The sequence below is a fragment of the Puma concolor genome, chromosome D2 (genome assembly GCF_028749965.1).
Source record: "Puma concolor isolate L17-30 chromosome D2, mPumCon1.1.hap2, whole genome shotgun sequence".
Taxonomy (NCBI): domain Eukaryota; kingdom Metazoa; phylum Chordata; class Mammalia; order Carnivora; family Felidae; genus Puma; species Puma concolor.
Genome location: NC_141677.1, coordinates 14,034,470 through 14,046,025, shown reverse-complemented (window position 1 = coordinate 14,046,025; position 11,556 = coordinate 14,034,470). Strand labels below are relative to the sequence as shown.

Sequence of the window (11,556 nt, the reverse complement as noted above, 5' to 3'; positions counted from 1 at the left end):
TTTGTTTTGTTTTGTTTTGTTTTTTTTAAGCGTCACTGAAGAAGATGCCTAATTTCCAGCTGAGCTAAATAATGACGGGAGAAAACAGAAGACATTAGGTGGCGATGTGAAAATAATGCCTTTTTTCATTATTGAATAAATGGGCTGGTTCCTTTGGAACGAATGCATCAAATATTGTTCTTCAAAAAAAATTCTCTCTTCAAGACCACTGCTTTTCAATTATTTTAGAATAAATAATAAGAAGTATGCAAATTTTAAATTTTTTTTTTTTCAACGTTTATTTATTTTTGGGACAGAGAGAGACAGAGCATGAATGGGGGAGGGGCAGAGAGAGGGAGACACAGAATCGGAAACAGGCTCCAGGCTCCGAGCCATCAGCCCAGAGCCCGACGCGGGGCTCGAACTCACGGACCGCGAGATCGTGACCTGGCTGAAGTCGGACGCTTAACCGACTGCGCCACCCAGGCGCCCCAGAAGTATGCAAATTTTAATCAATCTCAGATTGAATGCCTGTGTCAAGTGCCCTCTATAACATGACGAGGGGCCACTTTTCATTTTCTCTCAAGCATTGCAATTTTAACTGTCCAAGAGTGATAAAAAAAAAAAAAGAACTCATTTTAGCAGCTCACTTTAATTATACATATTCTTATCTATTTACTAGATTATGCTTAGATGGAAGAGACCTATGTCGTCTTACACAGAAGACCAGTAGCAAAGCATCCTTGGTTCCAAGGTGCTTAATGTAAATAATAATAATAATAATAATCTGGTGGTGGGTGTCGGGGAAGGACGAAAACCAATAGAGAAAGTATAGTATTTTTTTAAGTTTATTTATTTATTTGGAAAGAGTGTGAGAGACAGGCAGAGAGAGAGAGAGGGAGATGGAGAATCCCAAGCAGGCTCCACGCTGCCAGCATAGAGCCTGATGCAGGGCTTGATCTCACAAACCATGAGTCATGACCTGAGCTGAAGTTGGACGTTTAACCAACGGAGCTACCCAGGGGCCCCAGAGTATTTTTAACAATAATGAAAGGAGGATAGTCGTGATAACAACACATGAGCTTCACGAATGAAATCCACAGGATGGCAGTGACACGAAAATGACACACTATTTATCTTTTACATGTTTATAGCACTTTGCTTTTAAGGCAGATGTGGGTTTTTTCCCCTAAATTAGAGGAAGTTTAAGCTTCAGGGAATCTATAAACTGTACGAATTTATATGAAAGTTGATGGCCAGGTACATGTCGTTTTGGGAGAAAGCCTCCTGGCTTCCATTAGATTCTCAGAGGGTTCCAAGAACCCTCCCTTCCCCAAAGTTTAAAACTGATGCATTCGAAGGAGTTAAAAATCCTTTGGAAATTCAATCTCGATTATCCTTCACCTCCCAGTGAGATCATTTATTTACAGGTAGAGAAAGTGGGAAATTGAGAGGCTAAGTTGCTTGCCCAAGGTCAAGGAAGCAGTCTGGTCTGTTATTATCTATGACGCTAGATCAGATGGCCTCCTTGAATGAGCTTCTGTGGCGTGTCCGTTAGTGAGGGAGGTCCCATTAGAGCCACGCCCGCCCAGGAAGGGCCAGAGGAGCTCAGAACGCCCGCTGATGACTCCAGCCTCGGTTCAACTGGTACACCTCCCTCTCCACCGTCTCTCATGCCCACCTTCCTTTCCCTCCCCCTACTTCTGTTACCCAAAGTCTCCTTTCGGTAAGGCCAAGGCCAAGCAGAAAACACAAGTGCGGTATTTCAACACGTTAGCAGTCTCCCACAAGAATGTAATCTTAGCATCACCTTTCTTTGATAAGGCAATGTTTGCTTGGGAATCTTGAAACACTCCATATCTGGCAAAAAGGATACAGAGCAGGAAACTAAGGCATACAGATATGAAGGAACTTCCCAGCATTGTAGAAAATAGGACGCAAATTTAGTTCTCTAGACTCCCAGGCTGACCTGTTCTAAGTTGACTTACACCAGCTCAGCCTACGAACAGAGCCCTGAGTTCTGGGAGAGCTCCAGCTGGGGGCAGAGGCCAGCAATGCATAGCACAGGAAAGTCAGTCCCAGCTTCCAGTAGGGGGTGGAGCAAAGGGAATGGTCTAGAAGGAATGAGAACGGGGGATTCTGTCCCTTGTTTACAGCAATAATATTTCATGTCACTTTAGAGTTATAAAATCATATTTTCTCATTGCAGAAAATTTGGACAAACACAGAAGTAACAAGAAGAAGAGAGAAAAAAAAAATACCCGTAACCCCATGTCTCCCAGAGATCATCCTAAAGGAACAAACATCCTGGTTGTTGGGATTGGTGCCTCCTCTGAGTGTGACCCCAAAGTCACAACTCTTGATTTCTTTGTTAGGATAGTGTGCGCGATGAATGCAAGCCTCACAAGGGGGTTCCATAGCTCAGATAAGATTACGCATTTGAAAATGAGAAAACTCCTTCGCAAATCCTAAATGCCTATATTACACATATAAGGAATTCACACCACTGGCCTCAGAGGTTGCTTTGTGCTCACAGGCGCTGACACTATCCCCCTAAAAACACTGCTTCTCGTGTTAAGTCCCTGCTTTAGAACAGACCATGGATCCCTATGGCCTTTCATCCAAATCCAAGTGTCTCTGGTCAGATTTGTCTCAGTTCAGAACCCAGATTTGTCTCAGTTCAGAACCCAAACTATGATCGGCACCAAGTCTCCTCCATCCAAGTAAATCTTAACACCTTTGGCACACTTCTTGGTTGTTTTATACTGAAATTTTCCAAATGCCTTCCCTTATACATGACATTTGAGCCCACCTGAAAATGCAAATCACTTCGAATGCCTCATTTAATATCATTTCCATCAAAGGGCGGCATGCTGGGGGATAGGGGGTAACCTATCCAGAACTAGTTTTATGCATGATAATTACATGACATGTCACTTAAATTTACATCCACCTTCTGGTTTTTTTTCTTTTGCAAACTTTTATTTTCATTCCCTACCTCCTTTCCTAAAATGCTTAAAAAATAGATTTTGCAAACCATGGGACATGAATGTCATTTGTTGTGTGTGAATTTGCTAAGAAATAGGGTGTACCGCAGCTGTTATTTTTTTCCACATATCCTACTCAATCTGTCATGCGTTTGCTGTGTTTTATAAATATGTGTCATATTTGGAAATATATTGTTCACATATCTTGCATGTTTTCCATTCAAGGCATGCTAAAAATACGGTATCAGTTTGTCAACATGGCTTTCAAAACCAACAAGATCCCCTCATTTGAAACTCCCAACAAAGTCCATAGTCCAGACCAGGCGGTTATTATAAGACGTTTCCCTTCCCGTTTCTTACGGGGCCACTGTTTGCCTATGTCTCTGAGTCACGTGTAGTTGTGCTTTACGCATCTCAGATACGAAAATATCTTAGGTGTGTGACTCAAAAGCTAGGTGGCTTACTCAGATGGCTTCATGGGCTAGAATGCATGTTTCAGTTGATACAGGAATACGACAGAAATAACGACCCAGGTTCCTTCATCACAGGACTGGTCTTTCTGATGAGTCAGCAACAACACGCTGCGATAACACTGTTGGGGCCTTTCCATTAACTGAAAGCTCTGAGGTGTGCAAATCAGAAACTGACCTGGCTTCCAGATCATTAAAAACGCCTGTTTTCTTTCCTGCATCGAGAGTGAAGTCCTGTGGCTTCCCGGAGAATTCTGAACCCAGGCATGGCCTCGTATCTGTAATGGATGGCGGGGGGGAACTGAGGATAGGGTGGGAGATGTGGAGGGTGAAATTTAAATATCAGTTCTCTAGGGGCGCCTGGGTGGCGCAGTCGGTTAAGTGTCCGACTTCAGCCAGGTCACGATCTCACGGTCCGTGAGTTTGAGCCCCGCGTCAGGCTCTGGGCTGATGGCTCGGAGCCTGGAGCCTGTTTCCGATTCTGTGTCTCCCTCTCTCTCTGCCCCTCCCCCGTTCATGCTCTGTCTCTCTCTGTCCCAAAAATAAATAAATAAACGTTGAAAAAAAAAATTTAAATAATAAAAAAATAAAAAAATAAATAAATAAAATAAATATCAGTTCTCTAAGAAAACAAAAACTTGGAGTGCTCAATTGGTAAAATGTCTGACTCTTGATTTCAGCTCAGGTCATGATCTCGTTGTTCGTGAGACCGAGCCCCACGTCGGGCTCTGTGCTGATGGTGGGGAGCCTGCTTGGGATTCTCTCTCCCCCTCTCTGCCACTCCTCCGCTCATGCTCTCTCTCTCTCTCTCTCTCAAAATAAATAAATAAACTAAGAAAGAAAGAAAGAAAGAAAGAAAGAAAGAAAGAAAGAAAGAAAGAAAGAAAGAAAGAAAGAAAGAGGGGCGCCTGGGTGGCTCAGTCGGTTAAGCAGCCGACTTCGGCTCAGGTCACGATCTCACGGTCCGTGAGTTCGAGCCCCGCGTCAGGCTCTGGGCTGACGGCTCGGAGCCTGGAGCCTGTTTCAGATTCTGTGTCTCCCTCTCTCTGACCCTCCCGTGTTCATGCTCTGTCTCTCTCTGTCTCAAAAATAAATAAACGTTAAAAAAAAATTTTTTTTTAAAAAGAAAGAAAGAAAGAAAAGAAAGCAAAAACTCACTTGTCCTTTCTAAGCCAGAAGAATAAGGCAACGGTTAAACAAGGAAAGTGAGTTGGTGTTCTTCCGTTCTCTCCTTGTTAAATTACCTTCCATTTTATAAAGCACGTCTGTCAGTTTCTTTTAAATAAGGGCAAAATTAGCCTAAGAAATCCATACTCCGGGTCTCGTATTTTCAACAGACACCATTATTACACTATCATTATTTATTACATGTTTACTTCCTACATTAATCTGATCTTAACACATTATCAGACGGCTGTTTCCTTGCAGGAGGGAAGCTCGCTCTGCAGGCGGTCTCCCCAGCCTGGACTGTATGTGTGTTTGTTTTGTGCAGCTGCACGGATCTGGCGAACTGAGAAGCAATTCTCACGTGACCGAGAATGGCCCCACACTCCTCCCTATCTCACTTCCTTTGTGTGCCTTGTAGAGACATGCAGGGGACCGTGCAAGCCAGCTGTAGAGGCTGCATCAGAGGTTCTGGACCTCAAGTTCAAGGTACAACTTTGGAGGGAGTGTGCAAGGGGCTCTTCTCTCCCCTAACGTGTGCACAGAGAACGCATTCCCCGGTTTATGGGAGAGACGTGGGTGCCTTTCAAGAACGCCTCACTGGTTATCGCCAAAAACAAAAACAAAAACAGGGGCGCCTGGGTGGGTGGCTCAGTTGGTCAAGCATCCGACTTTTGATTTCGGCCCCGGTCGTGATCTCAGTTTGTGAGTCGGAGCCCCGTGTTGGGCTGTGTGCTTGGGATGCTCTCGCTGTCTCCCTGTCTCTGCCCCCCCCCCCCCCCCCCCGGGCCCTGCTGATGCGCGCTCTCTCTCCCTCTCTCTCTCTTTCTCAAAATAAATAAATAACTTTAAAAAAGTAAAACAAAAACAAAAACGGCTCCCGGTGATGTGATCACGCACCCGCCTTTTGAGACAGAAGCACTGTGTGATCCACCAGCTTCCCGACAGTCTGTGTCAGGACAGTTAAGACCTTTGTCCCCACAAAGGTTTGTTGGTCTCTTTTTGCCTGTTCAGCAGACCTGCAAGGGAAGGCAGCTACTATTTCCCTCCCACCCTGCTCCCCAGATAGGGGAAGCTCACACGGCTTTCTGAGGAGCAACTAGAACGGGAACCTAGATTTTTCCGGCTCATGTTTCTTTTAGCTCGTGTACTTTCTGAACCGTCACCTACCCACGCTTCCCTCACCCTCCCCTGTTAAGACCTGCTGGGGGGAAAAAGTGACCTTTTTCAGAGTGTGCTCTGGAGTGCGCCTTCAAAAACATGAATTTATTTCCAATCGCTACATTCTCAGGACCCGTCAATTATTTTTACATTGTATGCCTGTTCCTCCGCTAAGTATAAATCGATGAAAAAGCACGCAGACAACCTTGCTATCCACAGATTCTAAAATGATCCCCAGTGTCCCTCACCCTGGTAATATATAACCTTCTCCCCTTGAGTGCGAACAGGGCCTTAATTTGCATTCTAACCATAGAATGCAGCAAAGGTGGAAGGGTATCACTCATCCCTGTGTTTCATGATGGGAGTGGCGAAGGCGAAGGGATTTTGCAGATGTAATTAAGGTCTCTAATCAGGTGTCTTTGGGTGACTCACAGGAGAGATTATCTTGGGTGGGTCTGACCTAATCAGATGAGCCCTTTAAAAGAAAATCTAGAGGGGCAGAGACAAAGCATCAGATCCTCTCTCGCACTTGCTGGCCTGGAAGAAGCAAACCTACCAGGAGACGCTTGAGAGGAAGTGAATTCTGCCCTATGAACTTGGGAGAGAAAGGACCCTGCGCCCAGAGGAGACCCCAGCTCCAGTGGACACACTGACTACGGTCTTGTGAGACCCTGTGCAGAGGACCCAGCTAACCGGTAGAAGACGAGACATAATAAACGTGTGTCACTTCGAGCTGCTGAGCTCATGGTAACTTTACGCGGCAGTAAAAACAAATACACTTAGGATCTGAGAAGCTAGCGCTCGACCCAATTTAACAAATGTCCGTCGAATCCAAGATTTGCCAAGAAATAAAGAATTTTTTTTTTAGCTTCTGAACTATTACATAAATAAGAGGTAAAGGTGATATGTAACACTAACAATTATACCATGGTGATAAAACCAGTCTTGTCATTTAGGAACAATAGCGACGGCAGTATTTTCTCCCTCATTCTCTCCCGGTCTCATACACACAGGTGCTCAACCGGCGACTTGCGGAAAGGTCCTAGTGGTAACGTTAGCAATCACATTGAGAATCACGGGATAATTATTCCATGAAGGCATTTTTAATTTCTCTCATGGCTTAGAGGGGTCATCTTGGAGAGGAAGAGTGGGTTCTGTGGGAAAATCACAAGAAATGCTTTCCCCGGAACACTAGGATTTCGAGAGTACGCCCATCCTAAGCATGCAGACTCTTGGAGACAGTGCCCCAAACAGTACCTGTGCTAGCAGGAACTCAGTAAGCACCTAGTAGGTACTCGGCAAATATTGAATATACAAAAGTGGAAAATCATCTTCACTTTTTTTTTTTAAGTTTATTTTTTGAGGGAGGGAGAGGGCACAAGTCAGGGAGGGGCCGAGAAGGAGGAGACAGAGAATCCCAAGCAGGCTCTGCGCTGTCAGCACAGAGCCTGACGTGGGGCTCAAACTCACGAACCGTGAGATCATGGCTTGAGCCGAACTCGGGAGTTGGACACCTAACCGACCGAGCCACCCAGGCACCCATCATCTTCACTTTAAAAATGTCAGATGAAATGGTCTGGCTATGACACGGTCATCAGTGGGGTGGACTAGAAAGCTTAGCGATCCTTTCAAATACGAGCTTTTTTCGTAAAAGCGTGGGGTTTTCTTGCTGTCATGAGGGCTGGTGAGCAGAATGCAGCGAGGGCTGCGACAGTAACCTGGCCGGGTGGAGATGTGTCCACCTGCCCAGAGTTGGTGCAACCACTGAGAAGACAAAACCAAGGAAACCAGGTAGCACCAACGGAGCTCACTGGTAGAAGGAACGGAGAATATGCACTTCTACGCGCAACCCCTCCCACGGGAAGCCCATTTTGCCACCAAATACAAAAATAATATTAACGACACAGGATGGGGGTGAGAGGTCGGTTGTCCAAAGCCTCGGGCGGTGGCCGTGTGGTAACCATAAACGGGACGCCAAAGAGAAGCCCAGGCATTTGCTACGAGCCGTGTAAACTTGGTCAGGTCACTTAACCCACCACCCAAGCTTTGGTTCTTCCCATTGAAAACCAGGGATAACGACAGTGCCTACATCATAGCAAAACTGTGCCGCGCGACCGTGAGACTAAAATAATTCACAGTGGCGAGCCAGGGGAGGGAGGGCGCACAGTCAATATTCATGATTATTATTCACAGCGGTCAGCCTGAAAGGTAAATGGCAGGAGGGGCTGGTTGGATATTGCAGTGTCTGGGGAATGCTTCCCAATCTGCCTCTTATTCCAGAAAATTCCACGTTGGTCCCTTGACCCCACTAACACCAGTGCCAGCTGGTTTCAACAGGGAGTGCTGGGCCGGCAGAGGCAGCCCTTGTGCTGTGTGTGAGCTGTTGGCCTATTGTCACCGTCCTCGCCTGGGATGGCAGTGGCGGCGGCCCGGCCTTCTTTCCAGTCATGCCCTCCTCCGCCCCTGTCACCCCGCCCCCGGGCCCCATTCTCTCCCTCTGCTGTGCCCAACAGTGGCCTTCTGTCTCCTTTTTGTTCATGCTTCCGCTGAGCCACACTTACCCCAGTTCACGAGCTCTAGATCTGTCCTCAGAAGCCCCGGATCCCGGAGGTCAAAGCAGGACCAGGCTGGCTCACTGGTGGGCGCTGTGCTTCGCGGGGAGTCGGGGGCGGGGGGTGCTCCTTAAAACTGAGAACAGAAAAAGCCCCTTTGACCAAGGTGAATTCAAAGCCCCGCACTTCTGGCCACGGCGAAGAAAACAATAATCGTGTGGAGAGGGGGCTGCCCACACTGTAGTGTCTGAGACAGGACCCGAGACCTTCCCGGGAAGGGGAGAAATCCTTTTTGGCTGACTCCCCTGACTCTGTGTTTCCTACAATTCTACAACAAAGATCCAGGAACATGAGAAAAGGAAACTGAGAAAATGTGTCCTGGGATCCAAATTTAAGCCAAGAACAGGACAATGTGGGCCAAATGGAAATGAGGCCAAGAGTACTTTCTTGGGGCCCCAGCTTTTTATTTTTTTTTGTTTTTTCACATGCCCAAACCTGTTTCACTGCTTAGTGTGAACGATAGTTCTGGGATACAGTTCACTACGGGAAAGGAAATTTAATTAGCTCGGGCAAGCTCACCTTCCATCCAAGGTCGACACAGTCAAATGGCACATTAACCGTGATTGCTGCCAATGGATTTGTGAAAAAAGGAATAGAGGAAGGGAGGAAGCTGGGGGGGGGGGGGGGCGGGGGCACGGAGAGAAAGAGGGAGGGGGAGGCAGGTGACATACTTTAATTAAGAGTCATACTGACAGAGGTCAACCTACATCATATGCAGAAAGCAACGGTCTCCCCTCCTTGCCACCCAGTCCCAATAAATTCCCAGATCACATTACGCACGTGCATGGACCGCTTTGCCTCACACGCTCTCTATCACATTCACAGGAATCTAAGTGATCAAAGTTCTATAATTAGGACTTGAAAGGTACCAATAACAACCCACGTTTGTATGCCGCTTTACAGTTCGCAGAACAGGTGCACTGTCATTACTACGTTGGGTTCCTCGTGACCGTGCCGGGGCGGAAGGATGCCACTGTCCCCGTTTTACAAGTGAGGACACTATGCTGACACTTGCCACCGGGAGGAGGTCACAGAGTTACAAGGGTCCCAGCCAGGACCTGATGCTCGAACTCAAGACCTTTCCCACACTCTGGGAGAACGGTAGGGCCAAGCAAACACAGAGAGGGAAACGGAGGCACAGACTAGCGTAGTGGCTTGACAGATGACGCAGTTGGGAGCATTAGCCCTCAGTTAGAACTCTTCAGAGTTTCAGCTTACTAATATTGACAGGATTACCTAAGTTCTCGCGAGAAAGGCCGTATATCAAGAAAGCATCACACTTGGTAGGAATCGGAAGGATTTTGCCGTACGACGTCCTGTCTTCTCCATGTGCTGGTGTGATTGTTTCGTATTGAATTATATGCATCCTATGAATAATGTCATTTCCAGAATAGAAGTAGAGAGCTCCAGGCCCTTTTACAATCCTGGGCAGAGAGTCTGAGCAATCCAGCTCATCTGAATCACCAGAAAGAGGCAAGTCTCAATTTGGAATCACAAAATAGATGATGCAAACGTTTCTCAGCCCTGCAAGGCGAGGGAAGCCTGGGCAGAACCAGGATCCGTCTGGAAGGCTTGGCTGCTTCTCTCCTGCCCGCATTCCCTTTGACCGGCTGTGGCGTGTCCTCCGGGGCCCGTCCTCCACCTCGAAATTTCCTCGTGAGCTTGATAGTTCGGCCGGCCGGCAGGGCCGAACCAGGGACCTTTGTGCAAGGATGCCGTCTCGGGCACAGGAGAGACACATTCTGCTGACAGCTCTGTTCGGACTACGGCCCTTCGGCAAGGCCCCAGTCCCAATCACCGGCTGTGAGCACTGCAGGCTGTATGTGTTTTTCTCCTTCTGAGCCCTTTGGTTGCGCTTTATTGTTTTTCCTACTTAGAAATTAGGCTGTCTCCATGATGCGAGACATCCTTCCTTTCTAGAATTTCCAGGAAGCACATTTCCCTCCCACGTGTTAGAGTTAATGTAATTGAAACCAAAGTTTGAGGCCATTTCTCCTAATTCAGGAAAAGTTGCACGCTTGGCAATGCAAATGGAAAGAGACAAAAAAAAAAAAAAAAAAAAAAAACCCAAAAAAGCTGGTAGTGGATTTTTGCGGTGTTTTTCTCATTTTGGTTGTGTGTGTATGTTTCATAAAGCGCGCAGGAGAATTAAATTCAAAACACAACTGCTGGGAGAGCTAGAAACTCTTGTAATTCATGTTGTGCATAATGCATTTGGCAGGCCCGAGCACAGAAATTTCCAGAAGTGTTTGCGTGGCAGCCGTGCTTAGCCAATTCACATTTTTTAGCCGTCCTGGCCAGCTGCCCAGCCTACAGAAAAAGTCTTGTATCTCCACAAGTTTGGCCGGCCTCTCTGACGGGTTTCCAAACTGCATGGCAACGTTGGATAAGCTTATTTTCAAGAGCCAAAAATCTCCAGCTACTTATATTGTTACCAAATACCAGATGTGCTTAATACAGAGCGAGCAGAGCCAAACCCAGGGTAATCAAATAACCTATCATTACCATTTTCTAAAAACAAAAAATGCAATTGGAACACCAGATTACTGTTTTTCTTTGTTTGCTTTACGCCCTATTACTGGAACCCCTGGGGTGTTGGGAACAGGGCTCGGGCGGGGAGGCCAGCTTTGGCAGCGCAGAAGACGCTGTTTACAATCACACCCTGCACATCTGAAACATGTGTGAGAAAGTCAAGGCCCCAGCAGATTTCTTCCAGCCCCGCCGCTCGCAACGCCGTCCCCGGCACACCCCCCCCCCTTTCCCCGGGGAGGGGCTCTCACCACCGCCCCGGAAAACACGGCAAAGTTGAGGTGCGCTGGGATTTGACCTTGAAGGAGAGGAATGTAGAGGGAGATGGGAGGGTAAGAGCTGGGACTTCACAAATTAGAGGGGATGCAAGAGTTGGAAGCTGCTGCAGCGGCTGCCGGAACAATGCACGGAAGTCCTTGAAGGCACACGGGGATGCTGCGTGGCTTTGTCAGAGGTCCTGGCTGGGCTTCAGCTGGTAGACCTCCGAGTATTGAACACAAAAAGCTCCAATTCCATTTTCCCCTCCTCTCATTGCTATAAATTCCTTCTTTCTCCTTCCCTCTCTCCTTTCTTCCCCCCTTCCTTCCTTCCTTCCTTCCTTCCTTCCTTCCTTCCTTCCCCCTTCCCTCCTCCCTTCCTTCCTCCCCTGCTTCC

General features: G+C 47.2%; 1 long non-coding RNA gene across 2 annotated transcripts; it reads right to left on the bottom strand.

Moving 5' to 3' along the window:
* Positions 1-4,642: 4,642 nt before the first annotated feature.
* On the bottom strand, positions 4,643-11,495 carry LOC147575798 (uncharacterized). 2 transcript variants are annotated; one of them, XR_015241569.1, is made up of 3 exons: positions 9,145-11,495; positions 8,323-8,439; positions 4,643-7,525 (listed from the first exon to the last, which is right to left on the bottom strand). It is a non-coding gene; the product is annotated as an uncharacterized LOC147575798 (long non-coding RNA). The 2 variants fall into 2 exon arrangements; XR_015241568.1 differs by having other exon boundaries at positions 8,323-11,495.
* Positions 11,496-11,556: the final 61 nt, after the last annotated feature.